At 38.5% G+C, this 16,492-nt stretch overlaps 2 protein-coding genes across 2 annotated transcripts in view; one reads left to right on the top strand and one right to left on the bottom strand.

Annotated features, from left to right (window-relative positions):
- fam78ab (family with sequence similarity 78 member Ab) overlaps window positions 1-16,492 on the top strand; it is a 432,829-nt gene that overhangs the window by 194,887 nt on the left and 221,450 nt on the right. The gene's annotated exons all lie outside the window — the stretch shown is intronic.
- Window positions 1-16,492, bottom strand: part of LOC127435774 (nucleus accumbens-associated protein 2) — a 65,895-nt gene that overhangs the window by 48,665 nt on the left and 738 nt on the right. The window lies entirely within an intron of this gene.

Raw genomic sequence — 16,492 nt, forward strand, 5'->3', positions numbered from 1 at the left:
AGTACCTTGTCAGCTTTACTTAATCCATATGCGTTGGGACAACATGAATATTTTTTGTTTGGTTATGTGTGTGTATACAGTATATACATGTCTGTATATAATACAATGCGGCCTATTAATAAAAATAGCAGCACTGGAACTTTGAATTCTTGTAAAAATATGTGGGACTATTAATCCAGACAACGTCACTTTGCTGTTGCATTGTGAATATTCATCATATAAACCTGATCAACTTTGTAAGGAAATAAATTTGCATAAATTAACAAGAAAAGTTGGACAGTGATGAAACAAAAACATTTTAGTCTGCTTGTTGAGGCGGCTTCACCTGCATAGCGTGTGCGAGTTTTAACATGTGAATCAAATACAGCAACAGATACTTGGCACAAAATACTAGAGCATCCATTTCTCCTGATAGAACATACAACACAATGCTGCTAAAGTGTAAAATCATCAGAGCTTTCAAGTGTTTACAGTTGCAAAGAGCTCTGCCCTGCTGGAATTATACATTATACACACAGCCATTCATGTGGAATTATTCACAGACACACACACACACACATAAACTGGCGTGACATCCATACCATGTGATCATGCCAGGCGTTATGCCAAAGGCCAGCCATGTCACTTACCAGAAATCTCACAAAGAGAAAGAGGGGGAGGGCAAGAAAGAAGAAAATGGCCTTTTAATTGAACAAACTATTAAACCTCTAACCTAAGATCTACAGTGAAGCATACATGAGTGACTTTAAACAACTTTCACTACAGACTGTTGCTTCAATACGTTCACAGTTCCATAAAAACATGTTTATTATAACACACCTACCACTCTGTCTATTGCTATATGATTAATCTGATCTCTTTCATCCCATATTTTCCCGCTGATCCATGTACACAGAAACACAATTAAGCGTGAACAGCTTTCCGTGAACAGTATATACTGATAAGACACTATTTACACAACAACAAGACACAAAAGGTCATCCCCATTTAATTTCTAACTCAACATGTCATGATATCTCACAAAACAAGTAAATGGAGGAACTGCGTTTGATCAGTAATTCTTAATGCATACAGTAATTCCAGTTTGAGCAGCATCTCATCTCATCTACATGGCAGAAACAGTGACAGGTGCATCATTACTAATAATACATGCCAAGAGGGAGGCTAGTCACTGTAAACAACATAGGCTACATATTAGATGAACCGTAACCCTCTGGGGTTGACGGACACGCCGCCGCATCCTGCTGGACATTTTCCTCATAACAGTGGAAACAACTTAAAATACTCCATCATTTTTGGGCATAGAGATAAGTGTAAGACATCATTAGAAACTATAAAGGGTCTACTTTTATTTGTGTACACACAATAACAACAAAACCTTGTGCTTTTGTAAAATAAAGAAAATAAACAGGGTGCGCTTTCAGCCGTCTCTGTCTCCACGAGCATCTTTCTGAAACACGTCACAAAAATGAACTGAAACTCCGCGAATACTTACCAGACAAACATCAAACATATGTCTAAAGAAAGCTTAAAATGTCTACTTTTAAATAAAAAAAATCAAATTTAAAACAAATATTCTCCTGCAATGTAATCTGTAATCTGCAATGAAACTAAAGAGATGTACAGTTTCTCCTGGCTCAGCTAATTATCCCCTATGAGATCACACCCACCAGCAGAGCGTGCTATTCATACGGTAATGTGCTGAGGCGATCAATGCAAATGGTAAACGCCCCCAGTAGTGCCTTAAAAAGCATGACGTTCATTCACTTTTCTGCGCGTTTGGAAGATGGCACGCTACGCAGGCAAGGAAGCTCCTGGATAGTGATGAAGAGTTCACATTTTCCTCAGAAGAAGAGCGGGACTCTGACGATGAACATTTGGATTTTGAAGAGCGACTTGATCCAGCCGAGGATACATTTTCGGATGAGTAAGTCATTTAGTTTTACTTACATATTAGTTGACATGCTATTTTATATAAACATGTACATATTTTACTAGCTGGACTATTTCCAGACTTGCCAGCCAGTATTCAAATTATTGAAATTTGAAATATGTCCTAACAGGCAAGTTTTAGTTACATTTAAATGTTGTTTCGGCTAAAGCAGGTATTTAAATTGTATGCTGTATGATATAAATATGATATGTAATATGCTATAAAAATAATATGAATGTTTAGATTATATTTTAACTAGTGTTTATGCTGCCTCATTATCATCAACGAAGCTTGTGCTTGCAAATATCTGTTCGGGTGTAAATGTGTAAAATGTGCTGTAAATATGCCCATATTAGAAAATCAGCATATTAGAATGATTTCTGAAGCATCATGTGACACTGAAGACTGCAGTAATGATGCTGAAAATTCAGCTTTACATCAAAGCAATAAATTGCATTTTACAATATATTCAAATAGAAAAGTTATTTTAAATTGTCAAAATATTTCACAATATCACTGTTTTTGCTGTATTTTGGATCAAATAAATGCAGTCTTGGTGAGCAGAAAAGACTTCTTTTAAAAAACATTAAAAAATCTTACTGATCTAAAACATTTAAATGGTAGTGCAGGTCTAAAGTTTTTAAGTAAAGTCTTTATGTAAAGAAAATGTATAGTCAGATTACTTCTTTTAACTTAAAACTTTATTTTGTGAATAAGCTACAAACAATACATTCAATCATTAAGTCTCCTCACATTCATTCTCTCTCAGGGGAGGGGTCTTTGTCTCATCAGGTGTGAATGACATCAATATTCATGATCATCCACGCCTCCTCGCATATGGCCTTTCTAACACAAAGTGTCTTACAAAAGTTAAATTACTATATTGTTTTGAATGAGTGATCAGGATGGTTTTCACATCATTTTTGTAGCAAAAACTCTAGGCTACAAGATCCAGTTCTCAAAAGTCTTGTGAACAAATGTTTAGTATGTGATATATGGCCTTATTTCAGTGACTTACAATTTTTGTTTTTTCAAAAACCACGCATAAACGTTATTTTCTCAAAAATACAAACATGTACGTACATGTTGATCACATATTATTGTAGCGCAGTTTGTGCTGAATACAGTGTTATCAGACTTTAGCTATTAATAGTTTTTAAGCAACTGAAAAAAGCACAAATATCAAGACATGTCAAAACTTCTCCAGGGCCCAAAACACCCTCAGACCCCTCAGAAAATGGTCTAGATTCTAGTTCTACAAATTTTGCACCAATCTTCAACTTCATAACGCTCAACCCCAAAACATTCTGCATGTCGGCACAAAAACAACTGTTTTGAAAGAGAAATGTGATGGGTCTTTATCAATATTTTATTGTGTTGGCCAACTGTTACACTTATATTAGCTTTATCAAGCTCAGTAATTCTACTCTGTTATCAGAAACATAGTATAAACTGAGAAAAAAAAAATCACAGTGTTAATTTTAACATACAAAGATGTAGACAAAACACTGGCGCAATGTCTGTAAATAATGTGGTATTGCAATGAAAGTCATACTGAAACCGAGTAATACTGCCAGAATTTACTCTATTATCTATTCAAATTATAAGTAGGCCTACATGAATTCCAAATTTATTAGGACAGGGTTGAAATAATGCAGTTCCCTTACGACTCGGTACACTTGACATTGCGTGCTAACGCATATAGGGAGTGTCCTTCCACACGACCTAGTTGAAACCTCTCTACAATAATGGCAATATTGTAATATTGGCTATGGTGTTTGAGCCCCGCCCTTTTAGGCACGAAGCTGTCCGCTATAGAAGCAAGTGCGCAAACACCATTCCTCAGAATTTTCTTCCTTCAAGACAGCGATTCATCTCTCATTTGGAGGTCCTCTACTGCTTCGCCGTCGACTACATGAGGCAGAGGGTGGGATCTTCACAGCAACGAGAAGACTCTCCGCTCCCCTGCAATGCTCCGGCGAACATCACTCCACCTCGCCGCTTGACGCTTTGCTAGTAAACAGGCCGCTTCAGCATCCTGATTCCCCACAGTGCTTTGGCAGCAGTTGTGTATCCTTACACAGCAATTGTATATTGTACATTGTGTGTATTTATATACATTATATTGCCAAAAGTATTCGCTCACCCATCCAAATAATTGAATTCAGGTGTTCCAATCACTTCCATGGCCACAGGTGTATAAAATGAAGCACCTAGGCATGCAGACTGCTTCTACAAACATTTGTGAAAGAATGGGCCACTCTCAGGAGCTCAGTGAATTCCAGCGTGGTACTGTGATAGGATGCCACCTGTGCAACAAGTCCAGTTGTGAAATTTCCTCACTACTAAATATTCCACAGTCAACTGTCAGTGGTATTATAACAAAGTGGAAGCGATTGGGAATGACAGCAACTCAGCCACGAAGTGGTAGGCCACGTAAAATGAGAGAGCGGGGTTCATAGTGCGCAGAGGTCGCCAACTTTCTGCAGAGTCAATCGCTACAGACCTCCAAAGTTTATGTGGCCTTCAGATTAGCTCAAGAACAGTGCATAGAGAGCTTCATGGAATGGGTTTCCATGGCTGAGCAGCTGCATCCAAGCCATACATCACCAAGTGCAATGCAAAGCGTCGGATGCAGTGGTGTAAAGCACGCCGCCACTGGACTCTAGAGCAGTGGAGACGCGTTCTCTGGAGTGACGAATCACGCTTCTCCATCTGGCAATCTGATGGACGAGTCTGGGTTTGGCGGTTGCCAGGAGAACGGTACTTGTCTGATTGCATTGTGCCAACTGTGAAGTTTGGTGGAGGGGGGATTATGGTGTGGGGTTGTTTTTCAGGAGCTGGGCTTGGCCCCTTAGTTCCAGTGAAAGGAACTCTGAATGCTTCAGCATACTAAGATATTTTGGACAATTCCATGCTCCCAACTTTGTGGGAACAGTTTGGGGATGGCCCCTTCCTGTTCCAACATGACTGCGCACCAGTGCACAAAGCAAGGTCCATAAAGACATGGATGAGCGAGTTTGGTGTGGAAGAACTTGACTGGCCTGCACAAAGTCCTGACCTCAACCCGATAGAGCACCTTTGGGATGAATTAGAGCGAAGACTGCGAGCCAGGCCTTCTCGTCCAACATCAGTGTCTGACCTCACAAATGCGCTTCTGGAAGAATGGTCAAAAATTCCCATAAACACACTCCTAAACCTTGTGGAAAGCCTTCCCAGAAGAGTTGAAGCTGTTTTAGCTGCAAAGGGTGGGCCGACGTCATATTAAACCCTATGGATTAAGAATGGGATGTCACTTAAGTTCATATGCATCTATAGGCAGATGAGCGAATACTTTTGCCAATATAGTGTATGTATCTGAGTTGCTTACGTGTTCGCGTCTTTTTAAAGATGCCGTTCCGTAAGTGTTCTTGTGCAAGAGGCACATCCCGCTGTCAGATCAGCATGAGAGCTGCATTCACTGTCAAAGCCCTGTTGACTGACATTCGCACTGGATGAGGCCACGCAAGCCATGGCCCAAATAGAAGCAGTTGTATCAGCACCCCCCCGCGCCGGTGGAAACCCCCCATCCGCGCAGCAAAAGTGCTCCTGATGGGCACAGCCCTTTGAAGCGGAATGCAGAGCTCACTGTTCCCTCCGGGTCTGCTCCGAAGAAGGCTCAATTGGAGACAACAACACTGTTCCCCATCTCCCCACTGTTGGTTATCGGGAAAGGAATACTGCTGTTCACAATATTGTTCAAAATGTTGTTTCCGTGTTTCACATTTGTATGAATGCAATAAAAAATGCAAAAAATTATACAGCGCTCGTTGCACGAGAGCTCTTTTCCTCTTTAAAGCCCACATATTGTGCACAACTGCTTCCCACTGGTAAGCGGCGCATTATATCATACTATGAACAAACCAAATTGCCCTCTGTCCTGTTACGCGGATGTGTGGCGAGCCCTTATGGGTATTTCAGATTGGGTGCTAAAAACGATCGAACATGGGTAAATGATCCAATTTGCACAACTGCCACCCCGATTCAACATTGTTCTGTCTTCCACGGTTTCGTCTGAAGACGTGCCAGTGTTACGAGCCGCAATACACAATCTCCTCGCGAAAAACACGACAGAGGTTGTTCCAAATTTTCAAAAAAGGGTTTTACAGCCATTATTTTCTTGTCCCAAAGAAAGATGGCAGGCTTCGGCCAATCCTAGATCTGAGACACTTGAAAAGCACCCATTCAAAATTATTACTCAGAAAAGGATCTTATCGCATGTCCGCACACACGATTGGTTTGCATCGATAGATCTGAAAGATGCGTACTTTCATGTCGAAATTGTACAACATCACAGGATGTTTTTGAGATTCGTGTTCGATGGAATGGCATATCAATTCAAAGTCCTGCCCTTTGTGCTTTCTCTGGCTCCTTGCACGTTCACAAAGTGCATCGATGTGGTTCTCGCCCCTCTGAATCTCGATGATTGGCTGTTATTGGCCCAATCAGAGGTTCTGTTGTGCCAGCACAAAGACTTACTGCTTCAGCATCTCAACAGCTTGGGCCTCAATGCCAACTGGGCGAAGAGCACGCTCTCCCCCAGCCAAAAAATCTCCTTTTTGGAGACACCGTGAGCGGGCACGCGCACCTCACGAGCGAGTGCATTCAGGTCTTTCTGCAGTATCTGTCTCAGTTCAAACTGGGGAGAACACTTCCACTGAGGCTGTTTCAAAAAGCATTGAGGTTTATGGCGGCGGCATCTGCCATCATTTCATTAGGTCTTTTCCATGTGCCAAGACATGCTTGGTGCCATGGGCGCATACACATCACTATATCTCACTGCTGTATAGCTGCTCTAGCACCTTGGACAGCTCCTGCTTTTCACCAGAAAGGTGTCACACTAGGGCAGATGTTCAGGCGGAAAGTGGTGACTATGGATGCTTTCAACACAGTTTGGGGGGCAGTGTGCAATGGATGCCCGGCTTTCGGCACCTGGACAGGTGTGAGTAGGGCGTGGCACATCAACTGCCTAGAGCTATCGGCTGTATTCCTAGCCTTGAAGGCTTTTCAGTCAGAAATAGCAAACTGTCATGTTCTGGTTCGCTCAGACAACATGACAGTTGTAGCATATATAAACCGCAAAGGAGGAATTAATTCACCGTCATTGATGAGACTGACGCATCACCTCCTCCTGTGGAGCGAGCGTCATCTCCTTTCCCTGAGAGCGACTGTAGAGCCGAGGAGGGCGGGGCCGGGCTGGAATGACGCACGCCCGGTCCCCAATCAGCCTGATGGGGCGCGCGAGGGATAAGGAGGCCGGGGACGACAGTTCGAGAGAGAGAGAATTACAGGCAGCTGTACTGTGTGTGTTTATGGTTGAGTGTTTTTGTTTAAGTTGTTCATTAAATTATTATTTAAGTTCTCAAGCCGGTTCTCGCCGCCTCCTTTTCCCTCGAACCCCCTTACACTGGTGCCGAAACCCGGAGGGAGGAGGGATTCCTGTCACAGAGTCCTCGACACTGCCGTCCACCCAGGGGTGTTTTTATTATTATAATGTATGATTTATTACAAGGCATACTACCAGAATTAATAAAGTTATCTATTCAAATTATAAGTAGGAATATAAGAATTCAAAACTTATTTTGAAGGGATTGAAATAACAGTAATTGTGAAATATATAAACTCAGCAAAAAATAAAATGTCCCTTTTTCAGATAATTTTGTAAAAATCCAAATAACTTTACAGATCTTTATTTTAAAGGGTTTAAACAATGTTTTCCACGCTTGTTCAATGAACCATAAACAAATAATGAACCTGTGATGCACCTGTGGAACGGTCGTTAAGACACTAACCGCTTAGAGACAGTAGGCAATTAAGGTCACATTTATAAAAACTTAGGACACTAAAGAGACCCTTCTATTGACTCTGAAAAACACCAAAAGAAAGATGCCCAGGGTCCCTGCTCATCTGCGGGAACGTGCCTTAGGCATGCTGCATGGAGGCATGAGGACTGCAGATGTGGCCAGGGCAATAAATTGCAATGTCCATACAGTGAGATGCCTAAGACAGTGCTACAGGGAGACAGGAAGGACAGCTGATCATCCTCGCAGTGGCAGACCATGTGTAACAACACCTGCACAGGATCGGTACATCCGAATATCACACCTGCGGGACAGGTACAGGATGGCAACAACAACTGTCCGAGTTACACCAGGAACGCACAATCCCTCCATCAGTGCTCAGACTGTCCACAATAGGTTGAGAGAGGCTGGACTGAGGGCTTGTAGGCCTGTTGTAAGGCAGGTCCTTACCAGACATCACCAGCAACAATGTCGCCTATGGGCACAAATCCACCTTTGCTGGACCAGACAGGACTGGCAAAATGTGCTCTTCACTGACGAGTCGTGGTTTTGTCTCACCAGGGGTGATGGTCAGACTCGCGTTTATCATCGAAGGAATGAGCGTTACACCGAGGCCTGTACTCTGGAGTGGGATCGATTTGGAGGTGGAGGGTCCATCATGGTTTGGGGCGGTGTGTCAAAGCGTCATCTCAAAGCTGTGTGTTACAGGGAAGACATCCTCCTCCCTCATGTGGTAACCTTCGTGCAGGCTCATCCTGACATGACCCTCCAGCATGACAATGCAAGACAGGAATGTCAGTGTTCTGCCATGGCCAGCAAAGAGCCCTCACCTCAATCCCATTGAGCATGTCTCATTTTGTTGAGACGGGATTGACATCCCCCCCAGAAATGTCCGGGAACTTGCAAGTGCCTTAGTGGAAGTGTGGAGTAACATCTCATAGCAAGAACTGGCAAATCTGGTGCAGTCCATGAGGAGGAGATGCACTGCAGTACTTAATGCAGCTGGTGGCAGTGGCGGACTGGCCATTGGGAGAACCGGGACTTTTCCCGGTGGGCCAGCCGTGAAATGGGGCTGCTGCGTTATGCAGAATGTGCCACAAAACGGTGCCGCGATATGCTGAAGGGGGCAGCAATATGCAGAAAAGGACAGCACCCACCCCCCCCCCCATACACATACAACATTTGGGCCGAATTTTCTTCCCAGTCTGCCCCTGGCTGGTGGCCACACCAGATACCGACTGTTACTTTTAATTTTGACCCCCCTTTTGTTCAGGGACACATTATTCCATTTCTGTTAGTCATATGTCTGTGAAACTTGTTCAGTTTAAGTCTAAGTTGTTGAATCTTTTTATGTTCATACAAATATTTACATATGTTAAGTTTGCTGAAAATAAAAGCAGTTGAAATTGAGAGGACCTTTCTTTTTTGTTGAGTTTATATATATATATATATATATATCACCTGAAAACGCTCATTGACTGTCCGAACTGTGGTCAAAAGCAAAAGTGTGAAAGAGACTGAGAAGAACCTGTCTGTTCAGCATGCTGCAGCCAGGTACAGTAAACTTGTAGAGACTGAACGGAAGCCAGACAAAATAATAGTTTTGAGATTTTAAACTTCAGCATTCAATATGTTTTATATCTGTTTGTATAGTGTCTAATAATGCATTGGCAATGTACACTTAAGTTTCTATTGGCAATAAAGTTTGATATGAATTGAATGTGCCCATTTAATCCTATTATTAAAAAACGTCCACTGGAAAACTTTTCTGAAGAAGATTTTGTCCAACTTTTAATCACAGCATGTCCACTGATATTATGACATGTATACATACAGTATACTTGTATCAAAGATTTATACCTGTAAAAATTTGTCTAAACAACTCTCTTTACTTATTTTTTTAAATACTCAATTTAACATATGCGTATTTAAATAATTACAATAAATGATGACTAATCAATTTCTTGCAAGTTCTTTAAGATAAATATATTTATGATTGTATTTTTTAATGTTTGTTTAATGTATCATGTACCACGATTAATCGTGATTAATCACAGAACACTAAATATAAAGAAATATATATACTTTTTTTTTAAAATACTACTATTTCAACCCTGTCACAATAACATATATATAGGCCTATATTATGAAAGTTCATGTTTTATTTTTTATTTCGTTTTTCATTATTTGAACAACTTTTTTTTAGCTTTTTAAAAAATTTACAATTCCATGAAATCTATTCTGTAAATAAGATGTTATATTGCATGAAATGATACGACTTGTCAGTACTTGAAATTTCATGTCAACTCCACACTGTATCACAAATCTGTCACCATTTCAACCTAAATTTAAAATACAATTCCCACATCCAACATTCAAGTGCTTGAAAAAAGGGTGCATGATGTATAAAGTGTATACAGTTTGTGTGTCTTAGCTGTCTGAATGTGACCTGCAATGTCTGATTTACCTCCATGAGAGTGTAAACACCTCTTACATTTTCACGTGTCACACAAAGAAATGGATCGCCTTCTTTCAACGCGTTGAAAACTGATTTTCTTTTGGGCACTTCTTGCACTGGCCAATAGTGATCTACTCAAATTGTAGGTAGGATTATATTACTTCCAAATGTATTTTGACAGGGTTGAAATAATGTTGTGCTTTAGAGTTGTGCTTAGATTTAGAAATAATTGGAACATTGCAAGGCTGTGGGTCATAGTTTAAGAATTGTCCACTGAAAATCCCATACTCTGAATATTGGAAGGTGTCCCCCTGAAACCCTGTTCACACATGCAGCGATTTTACATTTGTCACTTGATGTCACTACCAATGTATGAATCAAACTCACTCAGAATACTGAAAATTTCTAAAACGGTTTTCCACACATCATTGTTTTATTATATCCATGTATGTGGTTACAGACAAATCCTTTAAAACAGTAAAACCGCTCAGTAAAAGTTGCTGCACATTTGAATAAAGTTAAACTTTTCTCAACATTATGAAGTGGCTGGACACACCCACATCTAGTTGCCAACAGTCACTGTTGCTTGTGATGCCGGAAGTTGCTAGCTCTCACTGAAAATCAATGACATCTTGTCACTTGTGTGTGTTAACGGGGTCATCAGTGTCAATGTCTATGGCAATTATGGCCCTGGTTCTTTGGGCCTGAGGTGAGAAAATATAATTTATTGAACATTAGGCAGTAATCTTTTGAAATCAATTTATTTAAAAGAAATGCACAAATGGCACCACTTTCTGAGAATGCCCCACATATATTATAACACACAGTAATGAATGACTTTGCTCTTTGTCAGTGAAGGGTGAATCTGTCTAAAACACTTCTCCATTTGAAGATTTGAATAAATAAATAAATAAACAGGATGTGAACTGTGTGTGAGAGCTCTCTGTATCATGTACCATGATTGCATCATCATGTTAGGTACCTTTAGGAGATTAGAAAAGCAAATGATGGATGTTACGGTTGGGGTTTAGGATAGGGCGTATGCTTAATAAAATATGCATTACTGTTAAATGCATTTCATCATTTACAACTGTAAATACAACTCACTTTTGGTGCCCCTCTGTGGACACTTCCCTCGGAAACTGGAGTTCACACGTGCCCATAAAATCAACAACACCTCCAGCTTCAGCCACTGTGGGCAGTAATTCAAATTTCGGTAAGCACAGATCAATATTAGATGAAAAACATTCGACCTACTGTCACAAAATTCAAAGTGAGATTAGTCTGAGTGGTCGACCGATATGGGTTTTAAGTAACCAGTGCCGATGCAGATATAACAATCCAGGGTGGCCGATGGTGGATATAATACAGATATATCTAATACAATTTAGTGACAGCAAATGAGATGTACTTAAAATTACTGAATAAAACTGTTATAATTATCCATGGATAGGGAACTGACAAAAGAGGGAACTAACACTTCAGTTAATCAGCCAAGTAACCAATGCCGATATTATCAAAATGGCCAAACATCGGTTGATTAACTGGCCTGGACGATATTCTGATATAAAGAGTAAGGAAGTAACGGATTACATGTAATATGAATTATGTGGTTATATATACAAATTTAAGTACTTGTAATTGGATTACATTTTAAAATTTGTGTAATCAGATTACATGTACTTTTTATGAATTAAAATATTACATGGCCAATTGATAACATTACCAACAACAATAACGAGCGCAAACTTTACTGATAATGCTTCTTAATTAAAAGAGGTCTGATATATTTTTTTATTGTCTTCCATCTTCAGTAACATGGTGTTAGTTTGTAATGACCTTGTAAGCGCCTTTGTATTACTCAATGACTAACAAATAATAAATTGCTGTTTGATTTCATATTTACTAATGTTTATTTAACACATTTATTAATTATTAGATTTTCATTCTAACATGCAACCAGGAATCCATAAATAATCCAAAACTAATCAGATTAGATTAGCTAAAGAGTGTGCTCTAAAATATTATGTTACTGATTACACTTTTAGTCATTTGGTAGTTAATTTGCAGTGTTGGGTGTACTCTAATTACAAAGTAATTAATAACTTTAATTACTATTTAGTACAAAAAGTAGTGTTGTGCATTGCATGCTAAATTCTTCTGTAATCAGATTACAGTTACTGATTTTCAAATATGTGAATTTCTTTTCTTGGGTTACCCATATTCCTTAAATATCTATTATTACCTATCTATTTAGATATACAGTGTATTTCTATATATACACTACCGGTCAAAAGTTTTGAAACACTTGACCGAAATGTTTCTCATGATCTTAAAAATCTTTTGATCAGAAGGCGTATGCTTAAATGTTTGAAATTAGTTTTGTAGACAAAAATATAATTGTGCCACCATATTAATTTATTATAAATCTAAAATGTAATAAAAAAAAAATAAATAAAAAAAAATAAAAAAAACGTTTTTGAAATTGATGACTTGGACCAAATAATAAAGAAAAGCAGCCAATAAGTGCCCAACATATAGATGGGAACTCCTTCAATACTGTTTAAACAGCATCCCAGGGTGATACCTCAAGAAGTTGGTTGAGAAAATGTCAAGAGTACATGTCAAAAGGTGACTACTTTGAAGATGCTAAAATATAACACAGTTTTGATTTATTTTGGATTTTTTTTAGTCACAACATAATTCCCATAGTTCCATTTATGTTATTCCATAGTTTTGATGACTTTACTATTATTCTAAAAGGTGAAAAAAATTATAATAAAGAATTAGTGTTTCAAAACTTTTGACCAGTAGTGTATATATTTATATATATATATATATATATATATAGAAATATCTACAGTATATTTCTAATTATATTTGTTGAATAAATTAAAAACATGAATTATGTTAATAAGTACATCTGTTTGTGTATTGACAGCTGAAGGGTGTGCGCCCCTAACGAATCAATAAATATAGATATTAGATCAAAGAAAGCTTCTTGGAACGCTACTTGCTGAAAGGACCTTGTAAAGTAATCCCAGAAGGTGCTCTTTGGTTGGGTTTCAAACATACTGTATACTCTAGAAGAAAGTCCAAGGCACATCTTCCGGTCACAGAAAGTTAAAAAGCCTTTAATCAGATCATGGCTATCACAATACAAACATTAAAATAAATACGTAATGAAGAGAAACTTGAGCTGAGAAACGTTCGTTGAGCGGAAAAACTAAATGTTTTTTAAAGTAACGTAAAAGTAATTAGTAATGTGATTACTTTTTTCAATGAAGTAATCGTTAAAGTCAGTAATATGATTACAATTTTAGTTTAGCATTTAGTCATTTGTAATGGATTACTTTTGGGAAATTTGTAATAAGTACCAGTTTACATTTCAGAAGTAATCTACCAGACACTGCCTGTCTATAAATGATAAATAGACCATGTGTGGTGGAATGAACACTTAACTTTCATCCAAACAGCGGAAACCATTGAAATATATATATATATATATATATATATATATATATATATATATATATATATATATATAAAAACATGAATGAAGATTTTGGCACAGATTTTGGACATTTGGCATGACAGCAATATTTATTGTATTCTCCCTTGGATTAATCACTTGTGCTTGCATTATTTTCATTTGCAAGTCACTTTGGATAATAAAAGCCTCTTTTTAAAGAGTAAATGTATCATGAGAGGACGCATCACACACTGACATCAGTGACAAACTATACAGTAGGACAGTAGAATCCCTTGACCTGAGATGTAATTACTGAATCATGCGCAAGCTCGTTTCATTCAGAGGCCCATCAAGGGTTCAGCTCAGCGAGGGGCCGAGCGCATCAGGCAAACCCAACAAACCCTGTGTGCCCCTCAGCCCCATGTGGAATGTTTGGTAGAGCGAGGCCTCGGGAAGCCAACTCAGGACACAGTGCAAAAATACAGTTGTTGCGCGTCATCAGAGATGTGGCAGCCGGCCAAACCAAAGACAGCGCTGTTACAGGCATGCATTGAGACTCAAACACACTGCCTTGTATACATTGTGTGAGAATGCACGACGCACCGATGACGAGATCACTGCAGAAAGGAGTCAAACTTCCTCATGACCTATTTGACTCCCTTTAATAACCATATAACATTTTATTGCATGTATAATCATATAAATGCATGTATGAAATACCATACAGCAGTGGTTCTCTAACTCTCTCCGGGCTTGGTAGTATTCTAACCTTTGCTCAGTATAAAAATATCATCAGTGATTGTTTAACCATCTTTTCTATCGTTAGAGACTAAAACATAACCACAACTAATTTTTGCTCTAATATGCATGCTCACTGGAGTCCAGTGCATAGAAACTTCATAGTAAAAGTCCTCAACAACACTTGTTTATTGAAATGATAAGAATTCCAAACTTACATTGATGCGGTGGAAGTAACTTTGCAAGGCTGTAACTACATATTTTGTATTGGGGATAATAGTTTAAGAATCAGCAATTGAAAACCCATATGTGCAAAGAAACTTTGCTGCATTCAAACTGTGGTTGTTTGCAGTAACAGCTGGTGTGCATTGTAAAGCAGTGTACCAGTGAAATGAAGACCTGTGGCTTTACAGACCTGGATATCAGACCACAGTAGTGGAGAATCTACCTAAAACGCTGTCCTGAGCAAGAACCGTGAAAAGTGCACTGGCACACGAGGTAAAGCAACAATGATTGACTTTAAATTAAGAATATAAGGGGTAATTACATACTGGTCTGTTAAAACCACTCACTGCACACATAAAATATGTGATATAATTAAGATCCAGAGAGAAAGAGAGAGAGGGATCAGGGAGCATGTGCAGGAAATACCATAGAACACATGTTAGTTGCATAGGAAAGAAGGCATTGTGCACAGTCACATGTCTTGGAAACCAGACAGCAGCACGCAACAGTCAGCACACACACACACACATGCGACCATGCACTCTCTCCTCTGACCAAACTTCCTTTCTCCAATTTAGTCATCGTCTGAATAATCTTAAAGCAACAAACGCTCGATGAGCCCGAACTAAAGGTCAATGGCAGAGAGCTGGACATGTTTGAAGACTATATGAACTCAAGAGGTTGCAGGACCTGATCAAACCTGATCAAAAACCGATAGTGAGTGAGTGTTTGGCTGTCACTGTGGTATTTAGAGTTAAAAATGACATCCGGTTTCAATGAACAAATCAAACCGAGGATTCTCGCTACAATGAACTTGATTCATTTATTTAGTTGCAACTGCTGATCAAAAACATATGCTGTTACAGAATAAAATTATTTAAAGCATATTAACATAACGCTTGGAATACTGACATATGGAAATGTTTAAATACAAAACAAGCACTTGGAAATTTTAAAAGAAATGAATTACCATAAAGAATCAATGTGTATTTAAAAGAAACGGATAATGACACCACACATTCATTAATACTTAAGTCATCCATTGAAAAACTTGATATTGATCGACAGTGTTGGGTTACTTACTCGAAAATATTAATCCACTATAAATGTCAAATTACTCAAAATTATTCAAAACATGTCCTTTAAGAAAAAGTAATCACATTGCTAAATTTTACTTTTAAATTAGGGCACACTTTCTAAAACAATTTTCACATTTAAGTTTTAGTTTGCCGCTCAAGGAAAATATACACATTCTAAAATATGCATAAACCAAGTAATGTACTCAAAAGTACTTAAATTAGCTAAAAGTCAGTTGTATTTGGATAACAAGAATCTAATGTGTAGTGCAGTTAAGGGCCTAGGTTTGGTTTGAAAGTTGGTAGAGACATATTGCAAGCTTGTAAATCTATTAGTTTAAAGGATTAGACCTAAAATATAAATGTAAATCCACCAGTGTAATCTCCAGAGAATAAAAAAACAAAACACTTACTGTACACAGTAATCACAAATGAATGTGATTGGTGCATCCTGAACAGCTGAGAAAAGTAACAAGTGCCATGTGACATCTTTTATGCGCCACTTCAGAAGATGAAATTTACACATGAATAATGATACTGAGATTTTTTAATATCCATTTAAATGAAAATAAAAACATATAAAGGTAGAGTATTTTATAAGTGTTAAAATTGTCGGAACATTTTCGAATTTCTGAAAGTTGGTAGGGACATATCCATATCATCCCTACCTAAATCTATGCCTATGGTTCCAGTACTTTTTAACTAAAAAGTAATTAGATTACAGCAAGTAATTACTTTGTGATCACATCA

The sequence above is a fragment of the Myxocyprinus asiaticus genome, chromosome 4 (genome assembly GCF_019703515.2).
Source record: "Myxocyprinus asiaticus isolate MX2 ecotype Aquarium Trade chromosome 4, UBuf_Myxa_2, whole genome shotgun sequence".
NCBI lineage: Eukaryota > Metazoa > Chordata > Actinopteri > Cypriniformes > Catostomidae > Myxocyprinus > Myxocyprinus asiaticus.